General features: G+C 43.2%; 1 long non-coding RNA gene across 1 annotated transcript; it reads right to left on the reverse strand.

Annotated features, from left to right (window-relative positions):
• Nucleotides 1–626: 626 nt before the first annotated feature.
• On the reverse strand, nt 627–9,069 carry LOC108929713 (uncharacterized). Its single transcript, XR_001965778.2, has 3 exons — nt 8,973–9,069; nt 7,184–7,291; nt 627–1,186 (listed from the first exon to the last, which is right to left on the reverse strand). It is a non-coding gene; the product is annotated as an uncharacterized LOC108929713 (long non-coding RNA).
• Nucleotides 9,070–12,762: the final 3,693 nt, after the last annotated feature.

Here is a 12,762-nt window from a genome sequence, read left to right on the forward strand (position 1 = left end):
AGATTGACATTTACTCATATGGCCGACGTGTTTCTCCAAAGCCGTGTACATGATTACTGAATAGTATTTAGCTGATACATTTACCCAAGGTGAGTTACAGCGCTAGATACGTACACCACAGCGAAATTCCTGCTTTCATTCACTCATTTATACACCAGAGCAGAGTGACACACACACTCACACACTACAGGCATTTTAGACTCATCAGTCAACCTCAAAAATAGTCTCTTTGGAGACAACTGAGTTTGTTTTGGGAGGGTTTGTTCAGGTGAGCAGCTATTGTGGAGGGCAAGCTCAAACTTGGTTGTGATAATTCCGCAGTTTACCTTTTTCATTTCGTATCGTGCCCTCGCGTCCCTCAGTAAGAAGGTGAAGTTTGATAGACCGTATTTCAAGCATCGTCCACAGCTTTGCTGTGACCGGTGTGGAGCCGTCCCTGCTCCCTCCGCCACGTAGAAAGTTGTAGTGATGGGGAAAAAAACTACCTTTCAGAAGGCTTTAGTCTTGAGTGTCATAGGATTCTCCTAGAGTTTAGAGTTACACCCAATCATTCAAGCTGTGACAGCATTTTTGGACAAAGGTGGAACCCCGAGCCCCCGGCCCCTCCCCCACACCAGTCCCCTGCGCTAATACCCGTCACTCCTTTGTCTGACTCTGAAGCAACAGAAACGGTGTCTAGACTGAGTGGCTACTGTCTGTAATCTCCACAGCATCTAGTAAAATCAATCTGGAACCTGATACATATAGTTCTCGGTCAGGGTCAGGCTTGCGTCCGTGGATTGGACAACGAATGTTGTGTTTCATTGCAGTTCATCCAGCTCTCAGATCTACACAATCAGCTCAAGGACTTAGAGGACCATTTCTGTGGTTGTACTATCTAAAACAGCATTCTTGTGGGTGAATCCAGTATCAATCAAGCGAATATAAACTATGAAATCGCCATGAAGACCACAAAAGATGATTTGGTTCGATTCCAGCTAGTGTTTCCAAGGTGAAGAGTTGGGCTGAGGTTGAACAGTCGAAAGTGTTGCGCTCATGTTGACTTTGGGGTTTCATTCTTGGACGTGGCTGTCTCCATCTACCAGGAGGATGTGTCTTGGAGGAGGTTTGCTGGAGAAAGTCGGTCTGTTGACGTTGTCTCGTCAGGCCTATCAGTCACCCAGCGAAGGCCAGAAAACACAAGGTTCTGATAAAAAAAAAAAAAAAAAAACACCAGGAATGTGACCACTGTGCCCCCCGAAAGCATGGCTCTTTGTTCTCGTGTCATCTTCTTGGAGAAACAAGTCCTCTTCTCCTTAGTGATGTACATCACATACCCTTTTACAGCACGTCCGCACATCTTCTCGTTTCCGGCGTGTTTGCACCAAACATATAAAGAGAAAGAGCTTCTTCATAAAGGATCTCTGTTAGTGAAAGTGCTTGAGCAGTGTGTACACAAACACCGTCAGTGCGACTCATCAGCGTGGTGTTACACATAACTCTTGCTTTCAGTAACTGCATTTCGTTTTTGCCACATGCTGCATGTGGCTACCTCACACTTCTGGGACTCATTGTGTGTGTATGTGTGTGGGGTGCAAAAAAGCACTTTCCCTGGAGTGATCATCTCCATGCATGGGAGCTCTTTATCCCCTTCTGCTATCATACATACTGTGCAAACACTGTCCGTGGAGAAAAAGCAGGGGACTCGCACTGTGGGCAGCATCTGGCCTTCCACCCTGCTCAGCGCCAACAACCTTCCTCATAAGACCTTCATTACCTAATTGAATATATATATATATATATATATATATTTGTTTTTTTTACAGCCCACCCAGGAAGACAGTGACATAGTGACTTTGTCCTATTCACAGTGTGCCCAGCACTGACATTCAATCCCTTTATAACCCTTTGGTACCATGGGAACAGGTATTTTTTCTCGGATAAACACATTTTGCTCCTTGGCTGAGGAAACACAAGGAAAAGCAGGTGTACGAGTTGCGGACACGTGACCGTAGGTGGGAACCGTGTTGAACATGCACCGTTGTGCGACAGTGACGGCTCACACCGGTTCCATCCCCGCTGTCTGCAGATCACCGAGCGACAGCTGTCGCCGTTTTATTCCCGACCACTGACAGGTCTGTGGGCAGAGATTTAGTTAAACTTCTGAAACTGACAGTGAAAAGAAACTATGTCAGTCCCTTCCGTCTGGATTCCAGGCACAGGAATAAATGCAGTGGATTAAAAAAACACAATATTGGTCAATGCTGTTGTAAACATCATTTTGGAAATGGGATTTGAAGGAAGGTCAGGATATTCATCCTCATTTAATCGAGCTTGATGCTTGAATAAGATCATTTGGTCATATTATGTAGTTGCTTAGATGGGGCTTTGTTTTTTTCCCCCTCATTTGAAAAGCGGGATATGTAATTGAAGTGCGGTTAAGAATATTTCTCAAAAGTACAACAGCAGATCTCCTCCTGGGACTCAGCAACAGGGTGATTAAAAGGTGTTTTAGCGCTACATTACCTGTTGCCTGTTATATTTCAGCTTGCATTATTGTGATGTTCTTCTTGTATCACTAACCTTTCAGGATCCACGTGCAGGAAACGAGTGAGAGATGGAGGTCTGATACGAGTGATGACACCCCAGCTCCGAGGAACGAACGGAAGTTCCTCCGGAGTCTGAGTGAATGGAAATAACTGGCAATAAACAAATAGCGGAGCTCAGTCATTCAAATGAGGTAAGCAGTGTGGTACAACAACGTGGTAATTCTCAGGTAGTGCTCGGAAGTTCCCTTTGGGTAACCTGGGTGATGCGGGCAATGACAAATGTTGTCAAAACACAAACAAATCAATAGACAAGTATGGCTGTGGGATGAGGAGCTCCTTTTTCATGGCTTGATGTAAAGATTAAAAGTACGTATCCGCGAAAAAACCCTCAATCCATCGTGTCTACGCTTTTTGGCGAAATGGGCATCGGCCAGTCTGACCGCGAAGGTCATATACAGACCCGAAGGTTGCCTTTTCCAGTCCCTCACTCCAGTAGAAAGGTAGTCTGGTGTGGATCCACCTCTGAAATTCCAGAAAATTCTCCAGCTGCTAGTGTGCTGCAGTGCTGGCAGCTGTCTCACCGGGCATCCTCATAATAACTGTTATTATAATAACGGCGATTGTAGTAGTTATTATGCCGCAGAAGGAAACGCCAGTGTGTTAAAATGAAAGGGACTGGTAAAAGATGCGTTTGGTTTTCCAGTTCCACATATAAATATATTTTAAAAGCAAGGACTATGTCTCGCTCTACAAGAGCGAAACTAAAGCATCCAGAAAAACTAGAAAATAATGACATGGTAATGGGAGTATTTTGTACTTGAAATGTGACTGAAACGGTTTCAGTTCATCGAAGGACATGACAGTTTTTCATATTTCATGTGTTTCGTACATACATGTACATGTGGAGGTTATACAATTCTGTGTTTTATAATTAAAAATAGGACTCATAGTCCACTGTGGCAGCTACAGAAAGCGCATATTAAAGCCATTGCATGGTATATAGTACATATTAAACCAACACGTATTTATTTCTCTTGGTAGAACGCTGTTTTTGTGTTCTGAACCAGCAGGAAAACCATTTATTAATCAGTGTCCTTCCCCATTTTCTTTCCTTTCTATGTCTACGATTAGAAGATTCTAGGGACATATACACTGTCCATCCCAGCCCCTCAGAAGGACAGCATTAGCTAGACGCGGGTTCGAGATGACGGCTGGTTCGGGCCTTTCGTGTGGGCCCTACCTTCTCTCGGATAATGGGCTGCTGCACGTTTCATGTGCTCTTTGACATTCTCCAGATAGCACTTCTCCTGTCCTGCTTTTAGATCCGTTGGGCAATAAGCTTAAAATATGTAAACACACCAAGGTAAAATGAGGTATCTCAGAGACTGTCACAGAGAGATGTGCGTGGGACAGTATAGACATGGTTGTCATATTGAAGAAATATCTGACTTTGACCCAAAAACATATTTATCCTACATATTTGCAAGTTTCATGTCTACAGTCTCTGCATATTAAAACAAAAGGGAGAGTAAATTGGAGTTATTCTGGGGTAATTTTATCTAAAAATGAGATTTCATAACAGGCGTTTTTGATCATTTAAGTTTTTGCAACTTTGACAATAACTCTTAAGAGACTTGCAGTGTATTTTAATATGTACTTAGAGCTGTAAATTTAATCTTTTGTTAGCCTGACGTCTGTGACCGTTTCCTATCTCTTCCTCTCAACTACTGTGTGTGTGAGCAAATATGTGAACAGATCCACCTCCTTTCTATACTACTAGCTGTGACCATTTTACACCTTGAAATCTGAATGAAACATAAATACTTTTGTAAATTTCCGGAAAGAGAATTTTTTTACCTGAATATCACCGCCTTCTTGGCGTGTACAAACTTACATAACTGAGACTTCGTCATGGGGTATGAACGTGAAATGACTGCGAACATTTATTGAAACGTACTCCACATATAAGCTCAGACGGAATCACAGGCCATTGCATGAGACATGCGCAATATCTCCGCTTGAAATATTAAAGGTAGGTCTAAAGTCACTGATATGCAAGTAAAGTTTTTAATTGTTTGCCGTACAGGTATTCACAGTCTGCCGTTATGAATTACAAACTCAGGTGGTACTCTTTCGGAAGGCATATTTGTTATGTCAGAATGTTTATTGATAAAAGAGTTCAGATGTCGGCTAGTTCTTTCAACTATGATTCAAACACCCACGCCTTTCTCCCCACGCGATGACAGCTCGTGCTACTCCATTCTATACGTATCTCCCGGAATAGATCGTTCTGCATATTAGATGGAATAACTTTGCTCGAAGCCACTGCTGATGCGAGCACAGCCAAGCACAACATGTCCTGCTCCGGTGACCCCTAATCCAAACATACAGCTAATCCCTGACCAATGGAAAAGTTGTAATTCGGAGGGCGTTTCATGAAAAGTGCCGTGTCGAAGGTCAAACGTGCAAAAGGATTCTGTCACAATAACTGTGTGATCAGCAATTGTACCGACACGCCAGCATTTCACATTTAAAAGAAAAAACAAGAGCGGTGATTAATAGTACAGAAGGCAGAGCAACATCTGGAAATCGCACAGCAACATAATCGACAAGTGGGTTCACATAAAGTATACGTACCTACCCGGCTCATTTTATCGAAATGGTTATCAGAACGTTCCAGGACACAGGAGAAGTCAGCGCCGAAGGTACCGTGCGCAATAACATACGAGAATTGGTTCGAATTGGTTGGAAAACCCTCGTATTTTCCAAAGCGTTCATGCCTTTCAAGGCAAAGCAGTTCCTTATGCAGAAAACCTCAGTCTCTTACCACAGGGAATCCCACAAAATTTAGTCACGTGTATTTAGTACAAACAAACTAATTTCCCAGCATCATGAAGTAATAACTGGTATGTTTGTCCACGCACTAGGAAAATTTGGTCAAAATAGGGCAATAAATGGAACATTTATGTATTGGCAAGGGCTATACCTGCTCATAAGTAATATGGCAACAGCGGTATTAGTAGAGTGGTTAGAGTCTTTGTATTGCAATCCAAGGAATCGGGTTCAGCTCCAACCTCCTGCTGTAGTACGCTTGAGTAAAATACTTGCCCTGCTATGCTCCAGTAAGAATCACCCTGCTTTACACACACAGCCTGAAACCACTTGTCCCAAGCGGGGTCTCGGTGACCCAGAGCCTAACCCGGCAGCACAGGGCGCAAGGCTGGGAGACACACTGAGGACAGGGTGCCAGTCCATCGCAAAGCACCCCAAGCAGGACTCGAACCCCAGACCCACCAGACAGCAGGACCCGGCCATGCCCCCCACCCTCCTTTTCAAATGTGAAAATCATAGTAAGTAGCTTAGTGCAAAAGCCTCGCGTTGTGAATGGCTCGAGAATAGTGTACTAAATTCACAAACAATTACACTGTATTGCCTGCAGTTGCTGGACAGTCTTGGGTCAGACTGTGTTTCTGAGCATAGACATATATTTTGTTCAAGGCGGATACGGTTATAAATCCAGATGCAGGAAAATCTGTATTGCTTGCAGTTGCTGGACAAGCCGAAATCCAACTGTATTTCATCAAAAGCAGATTTGTTGTAGAAAACCAGTGGACTACAGAAGCTTCATAAATAAAAAACGGCAAGAAGAAAGACGAGGAGAGCCGGGTCACATGTCAAAGAGAGGAAAAGAATAACCCATGGGGTTTAATATGACAAAGACTGAGATGTGTATTACTGCTTTTAATATTGCCATGAGCTGGACGAAAATAGAAAATAGAGCAATAGTGTCCAGCAGTAGTGATACTGTACAGCTCCCCATTATTCTCTTACTTCTGTATATTAAATTATGATTAAAAAATTTTTTATATATTATTGTGAAATTGGACAAGCGCCGACTTCACAGACTAGTTAAGTCGGCAGAGCGCATCATCGGGACCAACATGCCTACCCTCCAGGAGCTGTACGTGTCCCATGTCAGGAAACGGGCCGGGAAAATCGTAAGGGACCCCTCGAACCCCGCTCACAGTCTGTTCAGACTCCTTCCCTCTGGCAGGCGATGGAGATTGATCAAAACAAGGACTAGCAGACAACAAAACAGCTTTTTCCCAGCAGACACAAAGATCCTGAACACCCTGCCCTAACCTCGAAGTATACTGGTCTTTTTACTACTACTGTACCCTACTTTGTGCAACATCACACCCATGTGCAGTACGTTTCTTTATATCTTTTGAGCAACATCATACTGCATATGTGCAATATGTAGTAGACTCTGTACTACTACAGTCATTTCAAGTATTTTCCCCTAAAATCATACCCATGTGCAATATGTTCTTGAACCAACTGACAATCGCTGCACTATAATGTCACTTTATGTTACAGGCCAATGTGTACTGTTGGTCATTTAGTTGTGTTATGTTTGCATGGTACCGTGTTCTTGTCTGCCGCATTGCTAACCGTCATGTGCTATCTGTAATCACGTTCGTATTAGTCTACGTCTAGTCCAGTATGTGTGAATGTGCACTGTAGGTTTGCTCTAAACCGGAAACAATTCCTTGTATGCTCAGGTATACTTGGCCAATAAAGCCGATTCTGATTATCTGGGTCTTCCAGTTAGTTGATTTGCCAAAGAGGCTCCAAAATACTATACAAAATACCTGTCATTTTGCAGCAGGAGTGGATTCATCCCTCGGACTGGACACGGCCGCTGCTGCTGCAAATGGCGTGTGGAGGAGAGAGGCGCTCACGGCGGTGTTTGCATAAATCTGTTATTCAAAGACAAAACCAACATTATCCCTCTTTCTGTGGAAAACTCCCTTTGAGGCACGCGAGATGGTCATCAATAATAATCATTTATGCCCATGTCATCTTATGCGGTATTGCTTATCTGTCTTTTAAACAAATTAATTGCTTTATTAGAAAAGCCAGCTAACTCCATTTGGAACTGTGTCTCGTTGAAAGACATTCCTTCCAAGAATCGAAGCGAATCAGTATTTTTCACGAGTTAAAATTCAGTTGTTTTTTTTTTTAATTCCTTTGAGAATTAACTGGGCTGTGCTGTTTTTTTTTTTTTTTTTTTTTTGCTCTGGATTAAAACCGAAAAGCTCACCAGAAGCTTACAGATGTTGACCCACATTTCTTACTTTGAAATCTCCATTCTAAAGAAAGTTTTAAAGTAAGTTCGTAAGTTTAAAGTAAGTTTTAAATAAAAGGAATCCATCATTTCATCTGAGAATGCCATTTACCTGCAACTCATTTTGCTGTCGAGAAACTGGGGAGAAACATCAGTTGCAGACGTCTTATTTTCTGTTTGTGGTTGAAAGGCAGTTTTGTGTGAATTCCAAAACTTGACTGCATTTCACTAGCCAAGCGGACAGTGGAGTGTTTCCAGTGGAAACGTGAGACGGAAAGACACGCACACGCTGTATCTAAGCATATCCACCGCAAGAGGTAGTCTGGGCCGGGCGTTGCACGCTGACCTCCTAAGCCCGGGTCTAATACCTGAGCTGGGAATTAAACTAATCCAGTGATTAACTGCTGTCTGGTACAGATAAGATCTCAATTTTATATTGGGGAGGTAGAACACACCTTAATAGATAAAGCACGAGGGAGATTAATCTGAAGGTTTTCTGTTCTTACATAACTATTCCTTATAAATGCAGGTATCGTTCTGCACGCCTCTTGCGTACCGTTTGCCGCCTACCTACAGCGCTTTGTCGTTTATAGCTGCGTTTCAAGATGCTGTTCCCTGGCAACTCATTTCGAAGCTTTGCTCTAGTCCAGCGCTCCATCAGTAGCGTGGCTGTTTAGAGAGGGTCATTAGAGTAAAGTGATAAGTCTCCAAAGCTTCACCCAGTACCTGAAGGGGCTTTTGCTAATGACTAAATGACGCACTTTCGGCACACACAATGAAAATGCATTAAGGCTCAAGTGATGAAAGCAGAACGTATACTGACAAACACCGCTGTGAATAGAGTAATTATTTTATGGAGGAATTTGTGTTTATTTTGAGTCTGTAAATAGGGTGTTACTTGTTAAGGAAACCCAAGCCATGGAAGAAAATTATGGCATAACTGCTGCAACCTTTCTCTCATTTGAGTCATTTAAATGTTATTACTCTTTAGTGTAATGTGAAAAAAATTCAATTATTTAATTTGCACAGATGTAGCGACTCGTATTAGCAGTAGAAAAGAACTTTGGAAACGGCATCTTTTTAAATTCTGTACAAATATGATATGATTAGGGAGGCACAGTGGTGTAGCGGGTAGCACTGGTGCCTCACATCTCCTGGGCTCTGGGTTTGGACATGGATCTGAATCCAGCTCAGCCTGTGTGGAGTCTGCATGTTCTCCCCACCCACGTTCATGTGGGATTCCTGCGGGCGCTCTGGTTTACTCCCACAGTCCTAAAACAAGTTTTTCAAGTGAACTGATGAATGTAAATTACCTGCAGTGTGTGTATTTGTCAGCGACTGAATGTTTTTGACAGCTCTGTGAAGTGCTAGCATCCCATCCAAGGTGTACCATGTCCGACGCACGCTTCCAGACCACCGTAACGCTGTAATGGAAAAACAGTTATTGATAATGCATTCGTGCATTTATGGATGGACATTATATGATGACGTCAACGTAGCACATTTAAGTATCAGATCATGGGGAAAAAAGGAGGCATCGTGGTGGCAGAAGCTTCAGCAACATGGGCAGAATATTTGTGAGACTCCAGCATCTCTTCCTCTCACCCAGGGAGGTCTCAGCTCTTGACAGACACTCAGCTGGACAAGCAGAGCCAATTTTTACTTGTCGGTATTTATATTCAATAAAACTCTGATGACATGATGGCTACAATCTGGATGTTGATGTACAGTTTTATGTATATTACAACATGAGTATTTCCTAGACATTAAATCCATGGCAGGCTGCCTGCATGTAATAGCTTGCATTTGTGCCATTATTACATGGCAGTTCCTCCCTTAGAGGTTGGTTTTGCTTTAGTGATTTGCCAGCAATCTAATATGTTGACAAACCAAAACCAAAACACAGTAGTTTATTTTGTCACCAACATCTTGGTTCAGATTACCTGGAAATTCTGGCTTCCATTGTCAAAACTATGGATAATGTGCCCCGAGGAACTTGAGTGTGATACTGTCAACAATAAATAGGAAATACCAACCAATGTTAACAAGCGCTTGCCCTGAGCGGGTTTGCAGAGAGCCGGAGCCCAACCCGGCAACCTGGGCATAAAGGGGAGGGGACACACCCAGGACTGGGTGCCAGCCCGTCATAGGACACCCCCAGGAGGGCTCGCACCCCAGACCTACCACACAGCAAGCACTGGCCAAACCTGCCACGCCACCACAACCCCCAAAACAGGAACTAATTGTTTTTATACGTGCTGCTGCTTCATTTGTGCTTATTTATTTAGCTGAAGCCGTGGTCTAAGGTGAATTGTCTGGATTGCTAAAATACTTTTGGCTTTTGAAAGAACAGAGTCACAATCCTGTGGCCATAAAATGTGATGTTATTTGCGTGCATGTGCTCTGACAGCACACCGAATGTGGAGCTGCTTCGTCTCGCTCTGGTTGTATTGCAGCTGTCAAACAATCTGTCCCACTGCAATATCAGTGTTTTATGGATTTTGCGTGATGGTCAGTGGATTGCGGGAGAAAAGGCAACATGGGGAACAGCAGGACCGGGACAGAAAGTTGCACGGCAGTTAAGAAGCGAGTGTTAAAATTGAAAAGTTTTCATTTCCAATCACTGCATCATGATACAAAAGAGTCTAAAGTAAAAATGTTGTCATTATGTGCTGTCAATTGCTCTGATTTAAAGCAGCAATACAGCAGACTACTACAGCAGAAGGCAAAAACATAGAATTGTCTAAAAGTATATTTTACTACGTATTTGTCGAAGAGAAATTCTGGAGTTTATTCCTATCCTGAGCAATCCATACAAATACATTTCATGCGCCTGGTGAAGGAATACTCATGCATAACGTTGCTTTGCACGAAAACCTCAGGTTATAGAAAACGATGAGTTCCGAGCATTAGCGAGGCATCCGCTTCGAATACAAGAAGAGCTCAGCTGGTTTTTCCACACACCTAGAGAAAAAGAAACAGGAAAGTAACTGAACTGGAAGCAAAACACTCGAGTCCAGCGCAACGCACAGGACATAGCAGCACTCCGGGACCCGCATGACTGGCTTCTATTTGTTCATTTCGTTACAGAATTCCTCCAAGCTTAAGTCAACACACAGGGCAAACACAACTGGATGAGTGACCTGTCCACAGGTAAACCTCCCCCCCGGGGCAGATGGGCACCTTCTGATGGCCACTTGGGATAATTAAACACAAAAAAGAGTTAGTCTAAAACATACACAGCGAGAGCAGAAAACGCCTTATTTATAGGAGCAGACTTAAGCTAAAGCCATCTGTGGGGATAGCGAAGGCTGAGTTCACTGTGATAAGGCATCTCCTAAGCAGGCATTAGCTGGGGGTCTGTGAGCGCTGCCACAGCCGCCTGTTTGCGCTTCAGGGGAGGTCTCTAATTGCCTAGGTAATCCGCAGCTCTGGAGGGAGACTGCAGCGCATGAGTCTTCTTTGTGTGGGGGTGGGTATTTACTACGGTAAAATGCCTCGGTTCTAAACGCAATGCTCAGAACGACTCTAATGTTATTTGACAGTATCACGAACTCATGCGCTGCGATCGTTTTCAATCGTTTTAAACATTTCTAATCCGTTCAAAAGTAATCCCTGTCATAGACAATCGCAATATTATTTGACGTGCAGCGAAATAACAAATAAATACCGAGACCAAAGCGTGCAGTTGGCTTGTAGTTGAAAGCAGAAGGTCGAATTAACATCAGATGTAAAATCGTGGACTCTCTTATCGGAAGGGTCATGCATGAACTTCTTGCTGGAGGTTAGGGTTCCTTTCTCTCTGTCACTAGAGGGACTATGCAGTACCGTCTCATTGGAGGTACGGCCCTGTCCCTTCTGTCACTAAAGGACAAGAAAGAACCTGGACAGAGAAATTAATTTATCTGCCACCCAGGACACCTGTCAGAACACCATGCTTTTGTTAATACTTCACTGAAACAATGGTGTTTTTTATAATTTTCCTTTTCTAGCCCTGTGCAAATATCTCGATGATGAAGACACGACTTTAAAGGGTGAGACTGTTTTACCCATCAGCTTGTCATTCATCCTCTTTCCATTTCTTTTTTTACTGCTTATGAGTATTCAAAATATGTTAAGGTATCTTCACAAATGTCTTTATTGGCCGAAATGTTTTTTATGTTGCAGAATCAAGTTTTTAAATGAAACAAGAGAATGGAAAACGGTTGCCTCTGGGAATGGAAATCAGCCCTTTGTTCTGCACATGTATATACACACTCATTCTACCACTAATATTGTTTTCAGAAAACCTGAGTGAGTTCGAGGACTCTTTATATTACCAAACACTGAACTGTAAGTCTGTCTAAATATTAGGCCAAGCACACACATTTACACTCAGACAATGGATAATAAACGACACTTCTTACACCAAAGCTTGACTTGTATAACATCAGAGTTTGACCTATGAAGTGGTGGACCTCCATGTTAGTACAAGAGTGCCATATGATACCAAAACATCCTGGAGAAATTGACAAACTCAGATGTTATTAACGTTTTCCTTGGGGCCTTTGTTTACAGCAGTCCTCAGCTTTAACGAGGATTTTCATTGAGTCTTCGTATAGTTTGCTGTTTGCTGCTCTTTTTGAACAAAGGGATGTTGCTAAAATGTTACACCCCTCGACAGTGTACAGTTTCTGTAGAATTCGTATTGCTCACACAAATTCACTTCTTTGTGCATTTGAAAACATGTATCCACCAAACATTAAATGTAGTGAAAAATAATATAAAATCACTGTCTAGCAGACGGGGGTGCGGTGGCGCGGTCGGTTTGGCCGGGTCCTGCTCTCCGGTGGGTCCGGGGTTCGCGTCCCGCTTGGGGTGCCTTGTGACGGACTGGCGTCCCGTCCCGGGTGTGTCCCTTACGCCCTGTGTTGCCGGATTAGGCTCCGGCTCGCTGCAACCCCACTTGGGACAGGCAGCTTCAGTCAATGTGTGTGTGTGTGTGTCTAGTAGACAACAAGACTGGGGGCTTGTCTTACATTTCAGACAGCCTTCCACTTCATACAATTCTTTTTTTGTATTGTCCATCAGACTACTGTCCAGTGTGTGTCCAGATGTTGCTAA

Source organism: Scleropages formosus, chromosome 13 (assembly GCF_900964775.1).
Source record: "Scleropages formosus chromosome 13, fSclFor1.1, whole genome shotgun sequence".
Classification (NCBI taxonomy): Eukaryota; Metazoa; Chordata; class Actinopteri; order Osteoglossiformes; family Osteoglossidae; genus Scleropages; species Scleropages formosus.